The sequence below is a fragment of the Triticum dicoccoides genome, chromosome 4A, assembly GCF_002162155.2.
Source record: "Triticum dicoccoides isolate Atlit2015 ecotype Zavitan chromosome 4A, WEW_v2.0, whole genome shotgun sequence".
NCBI classification, from domain to species: Eukaryota; Viridiplantae; Streptophyta; class Magnoliopsida; order Poales; family Poaceae; genus Triticum; species Triticum dicoccoides.
The window spans coordinates 623,499,144-623,516,045 of record NC_041386.1 but is presented as its reverse complement, the minus strand read 5'-3'; the positions used below and the strand labels follow the sequence as shown (position 1 = coordinate 623,516,045).

The window sequence follows — 16,902 nt, the reverse complement described above, 5'->3', positions numbered from 1 at the left end:
GGATGATCTGGAGTCCGTTCGGGGCTCCGGAGAGGGGGATTCGTCGCCGTCGTCATCATCAACAATCCTCCATCACCAATTTCATGATGCTCACCACCGTGTGTGACTAATTCCATCGTAGGCTTGCTGGACGGTGATGGGTTGGATGAGATTTATCATGTAATCGAGTTAGTTTTGTTAGGGTTTGATCCCTAGTATCCACTATGTTCTGAGATTGATGTTGCTATGACTTTGATATGCTTAATGCTTGTCACTAGGGCCCGAGTGCCATGATTTCAGATCTGAACCTATTATGTTTTCATGAATATATGAGAGTTCTAGATCCTATCTTGCAAGTCTATAGTCACCTATTATGTGTTATGATCCGTTAACCCCGAAGTGACAATAATAAGGATACTTACCGGTGATGACCGTAGTTTGAGGAGTTCATGTATTCACTATGTGATAATGCTTTGTTCCGGTTCTCTATTAAAAGGAGGCCTTAATATCCCTTAGTTTCCAATAGGACCCCGCTGCCACGGGAGGGTAGGACAAAAGATGTCATGCAAGTTCTTTTCCATAAGCACGTATGACTATATACGGAATACATGCCTACATTACATTGACGAACTGGAGCTAGTTCTGTGTCACCCTATGTTATGACTGTTACATGATGAACCGCATCCGGCATAATTATCCATCACCGATCGGGTGCCTACGAGTTTTCCATATACTGGTTTACGCTTATTTACTTTTCCGTTGCTACTGTGACAATCACTACAAAATACCAAAAATATTACTTTTGTTGTCTTTACTTTTGTTGCCTCTTCCACCACTATCATATTACTTTGCTACTAAACACTTTGTTGCAGATACTAAGTTTCCAGGTGTGGTTGAATTGACAACTTAACTGCTAATACTTGAGAATATTCTTTCGCTCCCCTTGTGTCGAATCAATAAATTTGTATTGAATATCTACCCTTGAAATCTGTTGCGATCCCCTATACTTGTGGGTTATCATAGGCCTCGCCATCGTCCACCGCCGTGGTGCTCTCGGCACGGCGTGGTCAATGTGGTCAACGACCGACTTCCATCAGAAGAGTACTGTGCGTGGAGACGCTGACAGCTGGGTCCACGGTCGCAGCAAGGAAGTGCCTCCTTATTACGCGCAAAATAATTATTTCTCCACCTGACAGCGGGGACCCATCGGACGGGCCACCATATTTCGCAAAAAAAAACGTTTGCCCCTGACTGCTGGGACCCACCAGCTACATCTTCGCACGCAAGGAAGTGCCTGACAGTCGGGACCCACCTGGTCGAAGGGTACATAGCGTTGTCATTCTGGTCGCGAACGTGTACGTACATATATACTGGTGGATGTAGAGGCGCGCACGTGTCGTAGTAGAGGCGGTCAGGGTGCAAGAAAGAAAATACGGCCACGTATGTGTACATACGGGGGGGTCTTGAACGCCTACTCGCGCATACGTACGGCCAGGGCTCGTGTACATGGCTGGGTCGAAACGGAGAAACGGCGTCGTCGTCGTGTTCATGGGGAGGCAACGGAATGCGTCATGTTCATGGGGAGGCAACGAAATGCGTCGTGTTCATCGGGGGGGCTTGGACGGAACAGGCGATGGAAACGAGGCCTGGCATACCGCAGAACGGAGGAAACAGCCTTTTGTTCGACCGCCCATGTTCGAAATGGGATCCTGTTAATCAGGAGGGGTCTGGCGTACCGCAAAACGGAGGAAACAGACCTCCTACGGTCGAAACGGGGATCCTGTTGATCAGGAGGGGTGTGGCGTACCGCAAAACGGACAAAACGGACTTGTGTTGGAGTGCTACGGTCGAAACGGGGGTCCTGTTCATCGGGAGGGGTGTGGCGTACCACAAAACGGGACTCCACGGGATACTGTTCATCTCCACCGTCTTCCCCCTCTAGCCTCCACGAGCTATTGTTCATCCACTGTTGACCTCCTCCAGCCTCCACCTGCGACTGTTCATCCACGGGCTCCTGTTCATCCAGCCTCCACCGCGCGCTACTCCACCGGCTACTGTTCAACCAGCCCTCTCCACGGGCTTCTGTTCAACCACCCCTCCACGGGCTACTGTTCATCCTGCCCTCCACCGTCTACTATTCATCCTGCCCTCCATGGGGTAGTCCTGTTCATCTAGCCCTCCACGGGATCATGTTCATCCATATCCCAAACTGGCTCGATCAATCGGGGTCCTGTTCATCCAGAGGCAACACCACGGGGTCCTGTTCATCCACCCCCACCGGGAACTGTTCATCCAACCACCCCCCCCCTCCCGCAACGCTCACTGTTTATCCAGAGGCAGCATCGATCGGCTTCAGTTAGCAGCAGTAGTGAAGGAATCGTTTGATCGGGTTCAGTTAACAGCCATGGATCGATCGCTCGGGTTTAGTAACGCGTAGCCTGCAGTGCAATCGCTCGGTTTCAGTTAGAGCCCAATGCCTCGCTCGGGTTTAGTTAGAGCCAATGTGTCGCACACACGCGCGTACGTGTACGAGAGAAGCACGCATCGCTCGGCCCCCGACCTCCCACCGTAACCCGGAAATCCCCGAAATTTTCCTCCCCTTCGCTTCTACCACGGTTTTTTCCGTCATGGATGGCCCAAAGAATGTCATGCAGCTGTGTCTCCAGCCCGCTCAGGACGAAAAGCCCATTTTCTGTCATGATTTTTTGTCATAGAAGTAGGAGCCCATCACATCTATGATGATACCGAGTTTTGTCATAATTATCGTCATAGAAGTGTCATATGTATAACAGAAAAAAGAATCGTTTGGCCAAAATGTCACGGATGTGTCATTTTTTTGTAGTGTGTGGGACTAAACAAACGAGCGTTTGTTTTGCCCACGACGCCATCCAGCTGAACCTAGATTCCATCGGGCGTGCGGCGGGCCACCAGTTGCAAGCCGGATCTCTCTTGATGTGGCCCAAATTAATGGAAGAGCATAACGGGCCCTCGTGTTTTTTCGTTAGGGAATAACGAACGATGCTTGGACAATAAAAAGAATACGATAGTAGTTGCATCACGTGGGGGGAGTGCACATACACGTTTAGGAAAGGAGGGATCAACAAATCCTTTTGGTTGTTCACAATTTATGAAAGGTGCATTATGCAAATCGAAAAACCTTTTTAAACAGCAAACTTGTGCGACAAGGAGATTAGACGATCAAGTTGTTGGCACAAGTACATATTGCAAAGACCATAGTGCCAAAAGGTTCATGCTAAGCTAGTTTACCGTGTCTTTGGTGTGACTAGATATATAAACTGGTATGCAACATAAATACTTTTCTACATGAAGATTGAGATTTCACCATTTGTGACCTATGAAATTCATCGATCACTAGTTATTGTACAATAAAGATAGAAAGGTTTGAAGAAGAGATTCTGTCGGGTGTACCGGAATCTAGCACTAGTGTGTGAGGGAGTTTTCTCACAAGTCTTAAATGAGCTTGTTAGGTGGTAACATAATGAAATTGTCCGAGTGGAACATGTTTTTTTGCGTTATGACTAAATCATAGTTAAGGGTAAGGAACAAAGGCAATAAAAAATTGAACGAATAAACTACATCAATGTTGGGGATATCGCTTATCGGGAACTTATCGATCAACTCATGATATGGGGTAAATCGACCAGTTTATCGGCATATTAGCCGATTTATCGCCATATCGGCTGATTTATCGGCCGGTTTATCTTATCGGTCAAACTACGGTAAGCAATAAATCGACCAATTTATCGGAATATTAGAAGATATTTTGAACAATCCACTACATGTATGAGGACTGAAATGGAAGACTAATTCAGAAATGTGTGATAATAGATTAAAAAGCTAAAAAGTTACTACATAAAGGTTGTATTGCAATAACAAAGAAGAGAAAGCATGTGGATCTATATTTAAAAAGGCAGTATTGAGGACCTCTCTGATAGAGAAAGGAAAATAAGGGCTTTTCTGTAGGAATAGCAGCACACGCAAGTAAAAGAAAGAAGGCTCCACGGACTAGCGTGGAAAACTTCAAAAAAAAAAATAGACCATTTCTCGCTTTGTGCGTGTCATCCTTGCGCAGGGGCCAAGCTAATCTTCTCTTTATCGTTCCTATTTTATCGGATATCCTCGAAGGGACGATGCTAGCTGTTGTGCTCTGCCTTATAACCCAGTCCGACTCTCCCCGACTAGCCGATGTGGGACTAAACAAACGAGCGTTTGTTTTGCCCATGGTGCTGTCCAGCCAAACCTAGACGCCATCGGGCGCGCGGCGGACCGCTAGTTGCAAGGAGGATCTCTCTTGATGTGGCCCAAATTAATGGAAGAGCATAATGATTACTCATGTTTTTTCGTTAGGGAATAACGAATGATGCTTGGACACTAAAAATAAAACTATAGTTGTTGCCGCACGTGGGGGGAGGGCACATGCATGTTTCGGAAAGGAGGATCAACAAATCCTTTTGGTTTTTCACAATTTATGAAAGGTGGATTATGCAAATCGTCAAACCTATTTAAAAAGAAAACTTGTGCGAGAAGGAGGTTAGATGATCAAGTTGTTGCCACAAGTACATATTGCAAACACCATAGTGCCAAAAGGTTCATGCTAAGCTAGCTTACCGTATCTTTGGTGTGACTACATATATAAAATGGTATGCAACATAAATACTTTTCTGCATGAAGATTGAGATTTCACCAGTTGTGACCTATGTAATTCATCGACCACTAGTTATTGTACACTAAAGATAGAAAGGTTTGAAGAAGAGATTCTTTTGTGGGACTAGACAAACAAGCGTTTATTTTGCCCACGGCGCTGTCCAGCCAAACCTAGACGCCATCGGGCACGCGGTGGGCCGCCAGTTGCAAGCCGGATCTCTCTTGATGTGGCCCAACTTAATGGAAGAGCATAACAGGCCCTCGTGTTTTTTCTTTATGGAATAACGGACGATGCTTGGACACTAAAAATAAAACCATAGTTGTTGTCGCACATGGGGGGAGGGCACATCCACGTTTAGGAAAGCAGGCATCAACAAATCCTTTTCATTGTTCACAATTAATGAAAGGTTGATTATGCAAATTGGCAAACCTTTTTAAAAAGCAAACTTGTACAAGGACATTAGACGATCAAGTTGTTGCCACAAGTACATAATGCATAGACCATAGTGCCAAAAGGTTCATGCAAAGCTAGCTTACCGTGTCTTTGGTGTGACTAGATATATAAAATGGTATGCAACATATATACTTTTCTGCATGAAGATTGAGATTTCACCAGTTGTGACCCATCGACCACTAGTTAATGTACATTAAAGATAGAAAGGTTTGAAGAAGAGTTTCTTTCGGGTGTACAACAATCCAGCACTAGTGTCCGAGAGAGTTTTCTCACAAGTCTTAGATGAGCTTGTTAGGCGGTAACATAATCAAATTAGACTAATGAAACATGTTTTTTGCGTTATGACCGAATCACAGTTGATGGTAAGGAACAAAGACAATAAAAAATTGAAGGAATACACTACATGTGGGAGGACTGAAATGGAAGACTAATCCATAAACGTGTGATAATAGATTAAAAATCTAAAAGTTACTACAGAAAGATTATATCTGCAATAACAAAGAAGAGAAAGCGTGTGGATCGAAATTTAAAAGGCAGTATTGAGGACCTCTCTGATAGAGAAAGGAAACAAAAGGGCCTGTCGATACGAATAGCTGCACATGCAAGTACAAGAAAGAAGGCTCAAGTGACTTGCGCGGAAAATCGCAAAAAAAAAATTGGACCATTTCTTGATTTGTGCATGTCATCCTTGTGCAGGGGCCATGCTAATCTTCTCTGTATCGTTCCAATTTTATCGGATGCCCCTGAAGGGACGATGCTAGCTGTCGCGCTCTACCTTATAAACCAGTCCGACTATCCCCGGCTGGCCGATGTGGGACTAAACAAACGAGCGTTTGTGTTGCCCACGGCAGTGTCCAGCCATACCTAGATTCCATCGGGCGCGTGGCAGGCCGCCAGTTGCAAGCCTGATCTCTCTTGATGTGGCCCAAATTAATGGAAGAGCATAACAGGCCCTCGTGTTTTTTCGTGAGGGAATAACAAGCGATGCATGGACACTAAAAAGAAAACTATAGTTGTTGCTGCACGTGGGGGGAGGGCACATGCACGTTTAGGAAAGGATGGATAAACAAACCCTTTTGGTTGTTCACAATTTATGAAAGGTGGATTATGCAAAACGAGAAACCTTTTTGAAAGGCAAACTTGTGCGAGAAGGAGATTAGACGATCAAGTTGTTGCCACAAGGACACATTGCAAAGAACATAGTGCCAAAAGTTTGATGCTAAGCTAGCTTACCATGTATTTGGTGTGCCTAGATATATAAAATGGTATGCAACATATATACTTTTATACACGAAGATTGAGAGTTCACCAGTTGTGACCTATGTAATTCATCGACCACTAGTTATTGTACACTAACGATAGAAAGGTTTGAAGATGAGATTTTTTCAAAGTGTACCAGAATCCAGCACTAGTGTCCTAGAGAGTTTTCTCACAAGTCTTAGATGAGCTTGTTAGGTTGTAAGATAATCGAATTAGACTAATGAAACATGTTTTTTTGCGTTATGAACTAATCACAGTTAAGGGTAAGGAACAAAGACCATAAAAAATTGAAGGAATACACTACATGTAGGAGGACTGAAACTGGAGACTAATCCAGAAACATGTGATAATAGATTAAAAAGTTAAAAAGTTACTACATAAAGGTTATATCTGCTACAACAATGAAGAGAAAGCGTGTGGATCTAAATTTAAAAAGGCAATATTGAGGACCCTTCTGATAGAGAAAGGAAACTAAAGGGCCTTTCTATACGAATAGCTGCACACGCAAGTGCAAGAAAGAAGGCTCCATGGACTTGCATGGAAATCTGAAAAAAAATTGGACCATTTATCGATTTGTGCGTGTCATCCTTGCGCAGGGGCCATGCTAATCTTCTCTACATCGTTCCAATTTTATCGGATCTCCCCGAAGGGACGATGCTAGCTGGCGTGCTCTGCCTTATAAACCAGTCCGACTCTCCCCGGCTGGACGATGTGGGACTAAACAAACAAGCGTTTGTTTTGCCCACAACGACGTCCAGCCAAACCTAGATTACATCGTGCACGCGGCGGGCCGCCCGTTGCAAGCCGGATCTCTCTTGATGTGGCCCAAATTAATGGAAGAGCATAACGGGCCCTCATGTTTTTTCATTAGGGAATAACGAACGATGCTTGGACACTAAAAAGAATACGGTAGTAGTTGCATCACGTGGGGGGAGGGCACATGCACGTTTAGGAAAGGAGGGATCAACAAATCCTTTTGGTTGTTCACAATTTATGGAAGGTGGATTATGCAAATCGACAAACCTTTTTAAACAGCAAACTTGTGCTACAAGGAGATTAGACGATCAATTTGTTGGCACAGGTACATATTGCAAAGACCATAGTGCCAAAAGGTTCATGCTAAGCTAGCTTACCGTGTCTTTGGTGTGACTAGATAAATAAACGCGTATGCAACATAAATACTTTTCTACACGAAGATTGAGATTTCACTAGTTGTGACCTACGTAATTCATCGATCTCTAGTTATTGTACACTAAAGATAGAAATGTTTGAAGAAGAGATTATTTCGGGTGTACCGCAATCTGGCACTAGTGTCCGAGAGAGTTTTCTCACAAGTCTTAGATGAGCTTGTTAGGTGGTGACATAATGAAATTGTCCGAGTGAAACATGTTTTTTTGTGTTATGACCGAATCACAATTAAGGGTAAGGAACAAAGGCAATAAAATTGAAGGAATAAACTACATCAATGTTGGGGATATCGCTTATCGGGAAATTCTCGGTCAACTCATGATAAGGGGTAAATCGGCCAGTTTATTGGCATATCAGCCGATTTATCGCCATATCGGCTGATTTATCGGCCGATTTATCTTATCGGTCAGACTACGGTAAGCAATAAATCAACCGATTTATCGGAATATTAGAAGATATTTTGAACAATGCACTACATGTAGGAGGACTGAAACGGAAGACCAATTCAGAAACGTGTGATAATAGATTAAAAAGCTAAAAAGTTACTATATAAAGGTTGTATTGCAATAACAAAGAAGAGAAAGCATGTGGATCTATATTTAAAAAGGCAGTATTGAGGACCTCTCTGATAGAGAAAGGAAACTAAAGGGCCTTTCTGTAGGAATAGCAGCACACGCAAGTGCAAGAAAGAAGGCTCCACGGACTTGCGCGGAAAACCTCAAAAAAATTTGGACCATTTCTCGATTTGTGCGTGTCATCCTAGCGCAGGGGCCATGCTAATCTTCTCTGTATCGTTCCAATTTTATCGGATATCCCCGAAGGGACGATGCTAGCTGCCGCGCTCTGCCTTATAACCCAGTCCGACTCTCCCCGACTAGCCTATGTGGGACTAAACAAATGATCGTTTGTTTTGCCCACGGCGCTGTCCAGGCAAACCTAGACGCCATCGGGCGCGCGGCGGAACGCCAGTTGGAAGGAGGATCTCTCTTGATGTGGCCCAAATTAATGGAAGAGCATAACGGGCACTCATGTTTTTTCGTTAGGGAATAACGAACGATGCTTGGACACTAAAAATAAAACTATAGTTGTTGCCGCACGTGGGGGGAGGGCACATGCACGTTTCAGAAAGGAGGATCAACAAATCCTTTTGGTTGTTCACAATTTATGAAAGCTGGATTATGCAAAACGAGAAACCTTTTTGAAAGGCAAACTTGTGCGAGAAGGAGATTAGACAATCAAGTTGTTGCCACAATTACAGATTGCAAAGAACATAGTGCCAAAAGGTTCATGCTAAGCTAGCTTACCATGTATTTGGTGTGCCTAGATATATAAAATGGTATGCAACATATATAGTTTTCTACACGAAGATTGAGAGTTCACCAGTTGTGACCTATGTAATTCGTCGACCACTAGTTATTGTACACTAACGATAGAAAGGTTTGAAGAAGAGATTCTTTCGAATGTACCAGAATCCAGCACTAGTGTCCGAGAGAGTTTTCTCACAAGTCTTAGATGAGTTTTTTAGGTGGTAAGATAATCAAATTAGACTAATGAAACATGTTTTTTTGCGTTATGACCTAATCACAGTTAAGGGTAACGAACAAAGACAATAAAAAATTGAAGGAATACACTACATGTAGGAGGACTGAAACTGGAGACTAATCCGGAAACATGTGATAATAGATTAAAAAGTTAAAAAGTTACTTTAGAAAGGTTATATGTGCTATAACAATGAAGAGAAAGCGTATGGATCTAAATTTAAAAAGGCAATATTGAGGACCCTTCTGATAGATAAAGGAAACTAAAGGGCCTTTCTATATGAATAGTTGCACACGCAAGTGCTAGAAAGAAGGCTCCAGGGACTTGCATGGAAATCTGAAAAAAAATGGACCATTTATCGATTTGTGCGTGTCATCCTTGCGCAGGGGCCATGCGAATCTTCTCTGCATCGTTCCAATTTTATCGGATCTCCTCGAAGGGACGATGCTAGCTGCCGTGTTCTGCCTTATAAACCAGTCCGACTCTCCCCGGCTGGACGATGTGGGACTAAACAAACGAGCGTTTGTTTTGCGCACAACGTCGTCCAGCCAAACCTAGATTCCATCGTCCACGCGGCGGGCCACCCGTTGCAAGCTGGATCTCTCTTGATGTCGCCCAAATTAATGGAAGAGCATAATGGGCCCTCATGTTTTTTCGTTAGGGAATAACGAACGATGCTTGGACACTAAAAATAATACGGTAGTAGTTGCATCAAGTGGGGGGAGGGCACATGCACGTTTAGGAAAGGAGGGACCAACAAATCCTTTTGGTTGTTCACAATTTATGAAAGGTGGATTATGCAAATCGACAAACCTTTTTAAAAAGCAAACTTGTGCAAGAAGGAGATTAGACGATCAATTTGTTGGCACAAGTACATATTGCAAAGACCATAGTGCCAAAAGGTTCATGCTAAGCTAGCTTACCGTGTCTTTGGTGTGACTAGATAAATAAACTGGTATGCAACATAAATACTTTTCTACATGAAGATTAAGATTTCACTAGTTGTGACCTACGTAATTCATCGATCTATAGTTATTGTACACTAAAGATAGAAATGTTTGAAGAAGAGATTATTTCGGGTGTACCGCAATCTGGCACTAGTGTCCGAGAGAGTTTTCTCACAAGTCTTAGATGAGCTTGTTAGGTGGTGACATAATGAAATTGTCCGAGTGAAACATGTTTTTTTGTGTTATGTCCAAATCACAATTAAGGGTAAGGAACAAAGGCAATAAAAATTGAAGGAATAAACTACATCAATGTTGGGGATATCGCTTATCGGGAACTTCTCGGTCAACTCATGATAAGGGGTAAATCGGCCAGTTTATTGGCATATCAGCCGATTTATCGCCATATCGGCTGATTTATCGGCCAATTTATCTTATCGGTCAGACTACGGTAAGTAATAAATCAACCGATTTATCGGAATATTAGAAGATATTTTGAACAATGCACTACATGTAGGAGGACTGAAACGGAAGACTAATTCAGAAACATGTGATAATAGATTAAAAAGCTAAAAAGTTACTATATAAAGGTTGTATTGCAATAACAAAGAAGAGAAAGCATGTGGATCTATATTTAAAAAGGCAGTATTGAGGACCTCTCTGATAGAGAAAGGAAACTAAAGGGCCTTTCTGTAGGAATAGCAGCACACGCAAGTGCAAGAAAGAAGGCTCCATGGACTTGCGCGGAAAACCTCAAAAAAAATTGGACCATTTCTCGATTTGTGCGTGTCATCCTAGCGCAGGGGCCATGCTAATCTTCTCTGTATCGTTCCAATTTTATCGGATATCCCCGAAGGGATGATGCTAGCTGTCGCGCTCTGCCTTATAACCCAGTCTGACTCTCCCCGACTAGCCTATGTGGGACTAAACAAATGAGCGTTTGTTTCGCCCACGGTGCTGTCCAGCCAAACCTAGACGCCATCGGGCACGCGGCGGACCGCCAGTTGGAAGGAGGATCTCTCTTGATGTGGCCCAAATTTATGGAAGAGCATAATGGGCACTCATGTTTTTTCGTTAGGGAATAACGAACGATGCTTGGACACTAAAAATAAAACTATAGTTGTTGCCGCACGTGGGGGGAGGGCACATGCACGTTTCAGAAAGGAGGATCAACAAATCCTTTTGGTTGTTCACAATTTATGACAGGTGGATTATGCAAATCGACAAACCTTTTTAAAAAGCAAACTTGTGCGATAAGGAGGTTAGACGATCAAGTTGTTGCCACAAGTACATATTGCAAAGACCATAGTGCCAAAAGGTTCATGCTAAGCTAGCTTACCGTACCTTTGGTGTGACTACATATATAAAATGGTATGCAACATAAATACTTTTCTACAAGAAGATTGAGATTTCACCAGTTGTGACCTACGTAATTCGTCGACCACTAGTTATTGTACACTAAAGATAGGAAGGTTTGAAGAAGAGATTCTTTCGGGTGTACTAGAGTCCAGCACTAGTGTCCGAGAAAGTTTTCTCACAAGTCTTAGATGAGCTTGTTAGGTGGTAACATAATCAAATTGTCTGAGTGAAACATGTTTTTTTGCGTTATGACCGAATGACAGTTAAGGGTAAGAAACAAAGACAATAAAAAATTGAAGGAATACACTACCATACTACATGTAGGAGGACTGAAACGGAAGACTAATCCAGAAACGTGTGATAATAGATTAAAAAGCTAAAAAGCTACTACATAAAGGTTGTATTGCAATAACAAAGAAGAGAAAGCATGTGGACCTAAATTTAAAAAGGCAGTATTGAGGACCTCTCTGATAGAGAAAGTAAACTAAAGGGACCTTTCTGTAGGAATAGCAGCACACGCAAGTTCAATAAAGAAGGCTCCACGGACTTGCGTGGAAAATCTCAAAAAAAATTGGACCCTTTCTCGATTTGTGCGTGTCATCCTTGCGCAGGGGCCATGCTAATCTTCTCTCTATCGTTCCAATTTTATCAGATGTCCCCGAAGGGACAATGCTGGCTGCCGCGCTCTGCCTTATAAACCAGTCCGACTCTCCCCGTCTGGCCGATGTGGGACTAAACAAATGAGCGTTTGTTTTTTCCACGGCGCTGTCCAGCCAAACCTAGATGCCATCGGGTGCGCGGCGGGCCGCTAGTTGCAAGCCGGATCTCTTTTGATGTGTCCCAAATTAATGGAAGAGCATAACAGGACCACGTGTTTTTTCGTTAGGGAATAACGAATGATGCTTGGACACAAAAATACTATAGTTGTTGTCGCACGTGGGGGGAGGGCACATGCACGTTTAGGAAAGCAGGAATCAACAAATCTTTTTGATTGTTCACAATTTATGAAAGGTTGATTATGCAAATCGACAAACCTTTTTTAATAGCAAACTTGTGGAAGAAGGAGATTGTATGATCAAGTTGTTGCCACAAGTACATAATGCAAAGACCATAGTGCCAAAAGGTTCATGCTAAGCTAGCTTACCGTGTCTTTGGTGTGACTTGATATATAAAATGGTATCCAACATATATACTTTTCTACATGAATATTGAGATTTCACCATTTGAGACCCATCGACCACTAGTTATTGTACACTAAAGATAGAAATGTTTGAAGAAGAGATTCTTTTGTGTATACCAGAATCCAGCACTAGTGTCCGAGAGAGTTTTCTCACAAGTCTTAGATGAGCTTTTTAGGTGGTAACATCATCAAATTAGACTAATGAAACATGTTTTTTTGCATTATGACCGAGTCACAGTTAAGGGTAAGGAACAAAGACAATAAAAAACTAAAGGAATAAACTACATGTAGGAGGACTGAAACGGAAGACTAATCCAGAAACGTGTGATAATAGATTAAAAAGCTAAAAAGTTACTACATAAAGGTAGCATCTGGAATAACAACGAAGAGAAATTGTCTGGATCTAAAGTTAAAAAGGTAGCATTGAGGACCTCCCTGATAGAGAAGGGAAACTAAAGGGCCTTTCTGTAGGAATAGCAGGACACACAAGTGGAAGAAAGAAGGCTCCAACGACTTGCGCGGAAAATCTGAAAAAAATTTGGATGATTTCTCGATTTGTGCATGTCATCCTTGCGCAGGGGCCATGCTAATCTTCTCTGCGTCATTCCAATTTTAACCGATGTCCCTGAAGGGACGATGCTAACTACCATGCTCTGCCTTATAACCTAGTCCGACTCTCCCCGACTGGCCGATGTGGGACTAAACAAACGAGCGTTTTTTTGCCCACGGCGCTGTCCATCCAAACCTAGACGCCATCGGGCACGCGGCGGGCCACCAGTTGCAAGCCGAATCTCTCTTGATGTGGCCCAACTTAATGGAAGAGCATAACAGGCCCTCTTGTTTTTTTCTTTAGGGAATAACAAACGATGCTTGGACACGAAAAAGAAAACTATAGTTGTTGTCGCACGTGGAGGAGGGCACATGCACGTTTAGGAAAGCAGGCATCAACAAATCCTTTTGATTGTTCACAATTAATGAAAGGTTGATTATGCAAATCGGCAAACCTTTTTAAAAAGCAAACTTGTGCAAGAAGGAGATTAGACGATCAAGTTGTTGCCACAAGTACATAATGCATAGACCATAGTGCCAAAAGGTTCATGCTAAGCTAGCTTACCGTGTCTTTGGTATGACTAGATATATAAAATGGTATGCAACATATATACTTTTCTACATGAAGATTGAGATTTCACCAGTTGTGACCCATCGACCACTAGTTATTGTACATTAAAGATAGAAAGATTTGATGAAGAGATTCTTTCAGGAGTACAAGAATCCAACACTAGTTTCCGAGAGAGTTTTCTCACAAGTCTTAGATGAGCTTGTTAGGTGGTAACATAATCTAATTAGACTAATGAAACATGTGTTTTGCGTTATGACCGAATCACAGTTAAGGGTAAGCAACAAAGACAATAAAAAACTGAAGGAATACACTACATGTAGGAGGACTGAAACGGAAGACTAATCCAGAAACGTGTGATAATAGATTAAAAAGCTAAAAAGTTACTACATAAAGGTTGTATCAGCAATAACAAAGAAGAAAAAGCATGTGGATCTAAATTTAAAAAGGCAGTATTGAGGACCTCTCTGGTAGAGAAAGGAAACTAAAGGGCCTTTCTGTAGGAATAGCAGCACAGGCAAGTGAAAGAAAGAAGGCTCCAGGGATTTGTGGGGAAAATCTCAAAAAAAATTGGACCATTTCTCGATTTGTGCGTGTCATCCTTGCGCAGGGGCCATGCTAATCTTCTTTGTATCGTTCCAATTTTAACGGATGTCCCTCAAGGGACAATGCTAGCTGCCGCTCTCTTCCTTGTTACCCAGTCCGACTCTCCCCGACTGGCCGATGTGGGACTAAACAAACGAGTGTTTGTTTTGCCCACGACGTTGTCCAGCCAAACCTAGACACCATAGGGCACGCGGCGGGCCGCCAGTTGCAAGCCGGATATGGCCCAATTTAATGGAAGAGCATAACGGGCCATCTTGATTTTTCTTTAGGGAATAACGAACGATGCTTGGACACTAAAAAGAAAACTATAGTTGTTGCCGCACGTGGGGGGAGGGCACATGCACGTTTAGGAAAGCAGGAATCAAAAAATCCTTTTGATTGTTCACAATTCATGAAAGGTTGATTATCCAAATTGGCAAACCTTTTTGAAAAGCAAACTTGTGCAAGAAGGAGATTAGTCGATCATGTTGTTGCCACAAGTACATAATGCATAGACCATAGTGCCAAAAGGTTCATACTAAGCTAGCTTATCGTGTCTTTGGTGTGACTAGATATATAAAATGGTATTCAACATATATACTTTTCTAATGAAGATTGAGATTTCACCAGTTGTGACCCATCGACCAGTAGTTATTGTACATTAAAGATAGAAAGGTTTGAAGAAGAGATTCTTTCGGGTGTACCAGAATCCAGCACTAGTGTCCAGAGAGTTTTCTCACAAGTCTTAGATGAGCTTGTTAGGTGGTAACATAATCAAATTAGACTAATGAAACATGTTTTTTGCGTTATGACCGAATCACAATTAAGGGTAAGGAACAAAGACAATAAAAAAATGAAGGAATACACTACATGTAGGAGGACTGAAATGGAAGACTAATCCAGAAACGCGTGATAATAGATTAAAAAGATAAAAAGTTACTACAGAAAGCTTGTATCAGCAGTAACAAAGAAGAAAAAGCGTGTGGATCTAAATTTAAAAAGGCAGTATTCAGGACCTCTCTGATAGAGAAAGGAAACTAAAGGGCCTTTCTGTAGGAATAGCAGCATATGCAAGTGAAAGAAAGAAGGCTCCAGGGACTTGTGTGGAAAATCTCAAAAAAAATTGGACCATTTCTCGATTTGTGCGTGTCATCCTTGTGCAGGGGCCATGCTAATCTTCTTTGTATCATTCCAATTTTATCGGATGTCCCCAAAGGGACGATGCTAGTTGCGGCGCTCTGCCTTATAAACCAGTCTGACCCTCCCTGGCTGGCTGATGTGGGGCTAAACAGACGAGCGTTTGTTTTGCCCATGGCATTGTCCTGCCAAATCTAGATGTCATCGGGCGCGCGGTGGGCCGCCATTTGCAAGCTGAATCTCTCTTGATTTGGCCCAAATTAATGGAGGAGCATAACGGGCCCTCATGTTTTTTGTTAGGGAATAACGAACGACGCTTGGACAAAAAAATACTATAGTTGTTGCCGCACGTTGGGGGAGGGCACATGCACGTTTAGGAAAGGAGGGATCAACAAATCCTTTTGGCTTTTCACAATTTATGAAAGGTGGATTACGCAAATTAAAACTTTTTAAAAAGCAAACTTGTGCGTGAAGGAGCTTAGACGATCAAGTTATTGCCACAAGTACATATTGTAAAGACCATAGTGCCAAAAGGTTCATGCTAAGATAGCTTACCGTGTCTTTCGTGTGACTAGATTTATAAAATGGTATGCAACATATATACTTTTCTACATGAAGATTGAGATTTCACCAGTTGTGACCTATGTAATTCATCGACCACTGGTTATTGTACACTAAAGCCAGAAAGGTTTGAAGAAGAGATTCTTTCGGGTGTACCAGAATCCAGCACTAGTGTCCGAGAGAGTTCTCTCAAAAGGCTTAGATGAGTTTGTTAGGTGGTAACATAATCAAATTGTCCGAGTGAAACATGTTTTTTGTGTTATGACCGAATCACAGTTAAGGGTAAGGAACAGAGACAATAAAAAATTGAAGGAGTACACTACATGTAGGGGGACTGAAATGGAAGACTAATCCAGAAACATGTGATAATAGATTAAAAAGCTAAAATGTTGCAAAATGAAGGTTGTATCTACAATAAGAAAGAAGAAAAAGCATGTCGATCTAAATTTAAAAAGGCAGTATTGAGGACCTCACTGATAGAGAAAGGATATAAAAGGGCCTTTCTGTAGGAATGGCAGCACACACAAGTGCAAGAAAGTAGGCTCCAGGGATAGCGCGGAAATATCAAAAAAATTGGACCATTTCTCCATTTGTGCGTGTCATCCTTGGGCATGGGCCATGCTAATCTTCTCTGTATCATTCCAATTTTATCGGATGTCCCTGGAGGAAGATGCTAGCTGCCGCGTTCTGCCTTATAAACCAGTCCGACTCTCCCCGGCTGGCTGATGTGGGACTAAACAAACAAGCGTTTGTTTTGCCCACCGCGCTGTCTAGCCAAACCTAGACGCCATCGGGTGCGCGGAAGGCCGCTAGTTGCAAGCCGAATCTCTCTTGATGTGGCCCAAATTAATGGAAGAGCATAACGAGCCCTCGTGTTTTTTCATTAGGGAATAACGAATGAAGCTTGGAGACAAAAAAATACTATAGTTCTTGC

General features: G+C 42.6%; 11 non-coding genes across 11 annotated transcripts; all 11 read right to left on the bottom strand.

The window, feature by feature from the left end:
- Window positions 1–4,026: 4,026 nt before the first annotated feature.
- LOC119290191 lies at window positions 4,027–4,129 on the bottom strand. The gene has a single exon (XR_005141794.1). It is a non-coding gene; the product is annotated as a U6 spliceosomal RNA (small nuclear RNA).
- A 1,619-nt stretch (window positions 4,130–5,748) lies between these two features.
- Window positions 5,749–5,851, bottom strand: LOC119290158. Its single transcript, XR_005141763.1, has one exon. It is a non-coding gene; the product is annotated as a U6 spliceosomal RNA (small nuclear RNA).
- A 1,057-nt stretch (window positions 5,852–6,908) lies between these two features.
- LOC119290189 lies at window positions 6,909–7,011 on the bottom strand. Its single transcript, XR_005141792.1, has one exon. It is a non-coding gene; the product is annotated as a U6 spliceosomal RNA (small nuclear RNA).
- A 1,257-nt stretch (window positions 7,012–8,268) lies between these two features.
- LOC119290152 lies at window positions 8,269–8,371 on the bottom strand. The gene has a single exon (XR_005141756.1). It is a non-coding gene; the product is annotated as a U6 spliceosomal RNA (small nuclear RNA).
- A 1,054-nt stretch (window positions 8,372–9,425) lies between these two features.
- LOC119290194 lies at window positions 9,426–9,528 on the bottom strand. The gene has a single exon (XR_005141796.1). It is a non-coding gene; the product is annotated as a U6 spliceosomal RNA (small nuclear RNA).
- Window positions 9,529–10,786: 1,258 nt separating this feature from the next.
- Window positions 10,787–10,889, bottom strand: LOC119290146. Its single transcript, XR_005141749.1, has one exon. It is a non-coding gene; the product is annotated as a U6 spliceosomal RNA (small nuclear RNA).
- Window positions 10,890–11,953: 1,064 nt separating this feature from the next.
- On the bottom strand, window positions 11,954–12,056 carry LOC119290154. The gene has a single exon (XR_005141758.1). It is a non-coding gene; the product is annotated as a U6 spliceosomal RNA (small nuclear RNA).
- A 1,044-nt stretch (window positions 12,057–13,100) lies between these two features.
- On the bottom strand, window positions 13,101–13,203 carry LOC119290188. Its single transcript, XR_005141791.1, has one exon. It is a non-coding gene; the product is annotated as a U6 spliceosomal RNA (small nuclear RNA).
- Window positions 13,204–14,249: 1,046 nt separating this feature from the next.
- Window positions 14,250–14,352, bottom strand: LOC119290179. The gene has a single exon (XR_005141783.1). It is a non-coding gene; the product is annotated as a U6 spliceosomal RNA (small nuclear RNA).
- A 1,035-nt stretch (window positions 14,353–15,387) lies between these two features.
- On the bottom strand, window positions 15,388–15,490 carry LOC119290171. The gene has a single exon (XR_005141776.1). It is a non-coding gene; the product is annotated as a U6 spliceosomal RNA (small nuclear RNA).
- A 1,045-nt stretch (window positions 15,491–16,535) lies between these two features.
- LOC119290193 lies at window positions 16,536–16,640 on the bottom strand. Its single transcript, XR_005141795.1, has one exon. It is a non-coding gene; the product is annotated as a U6 spliceosomal RNA (small nuclear RNA).
- Window positions 16,641–16,902: the final 262 nt, after the last annotated feature.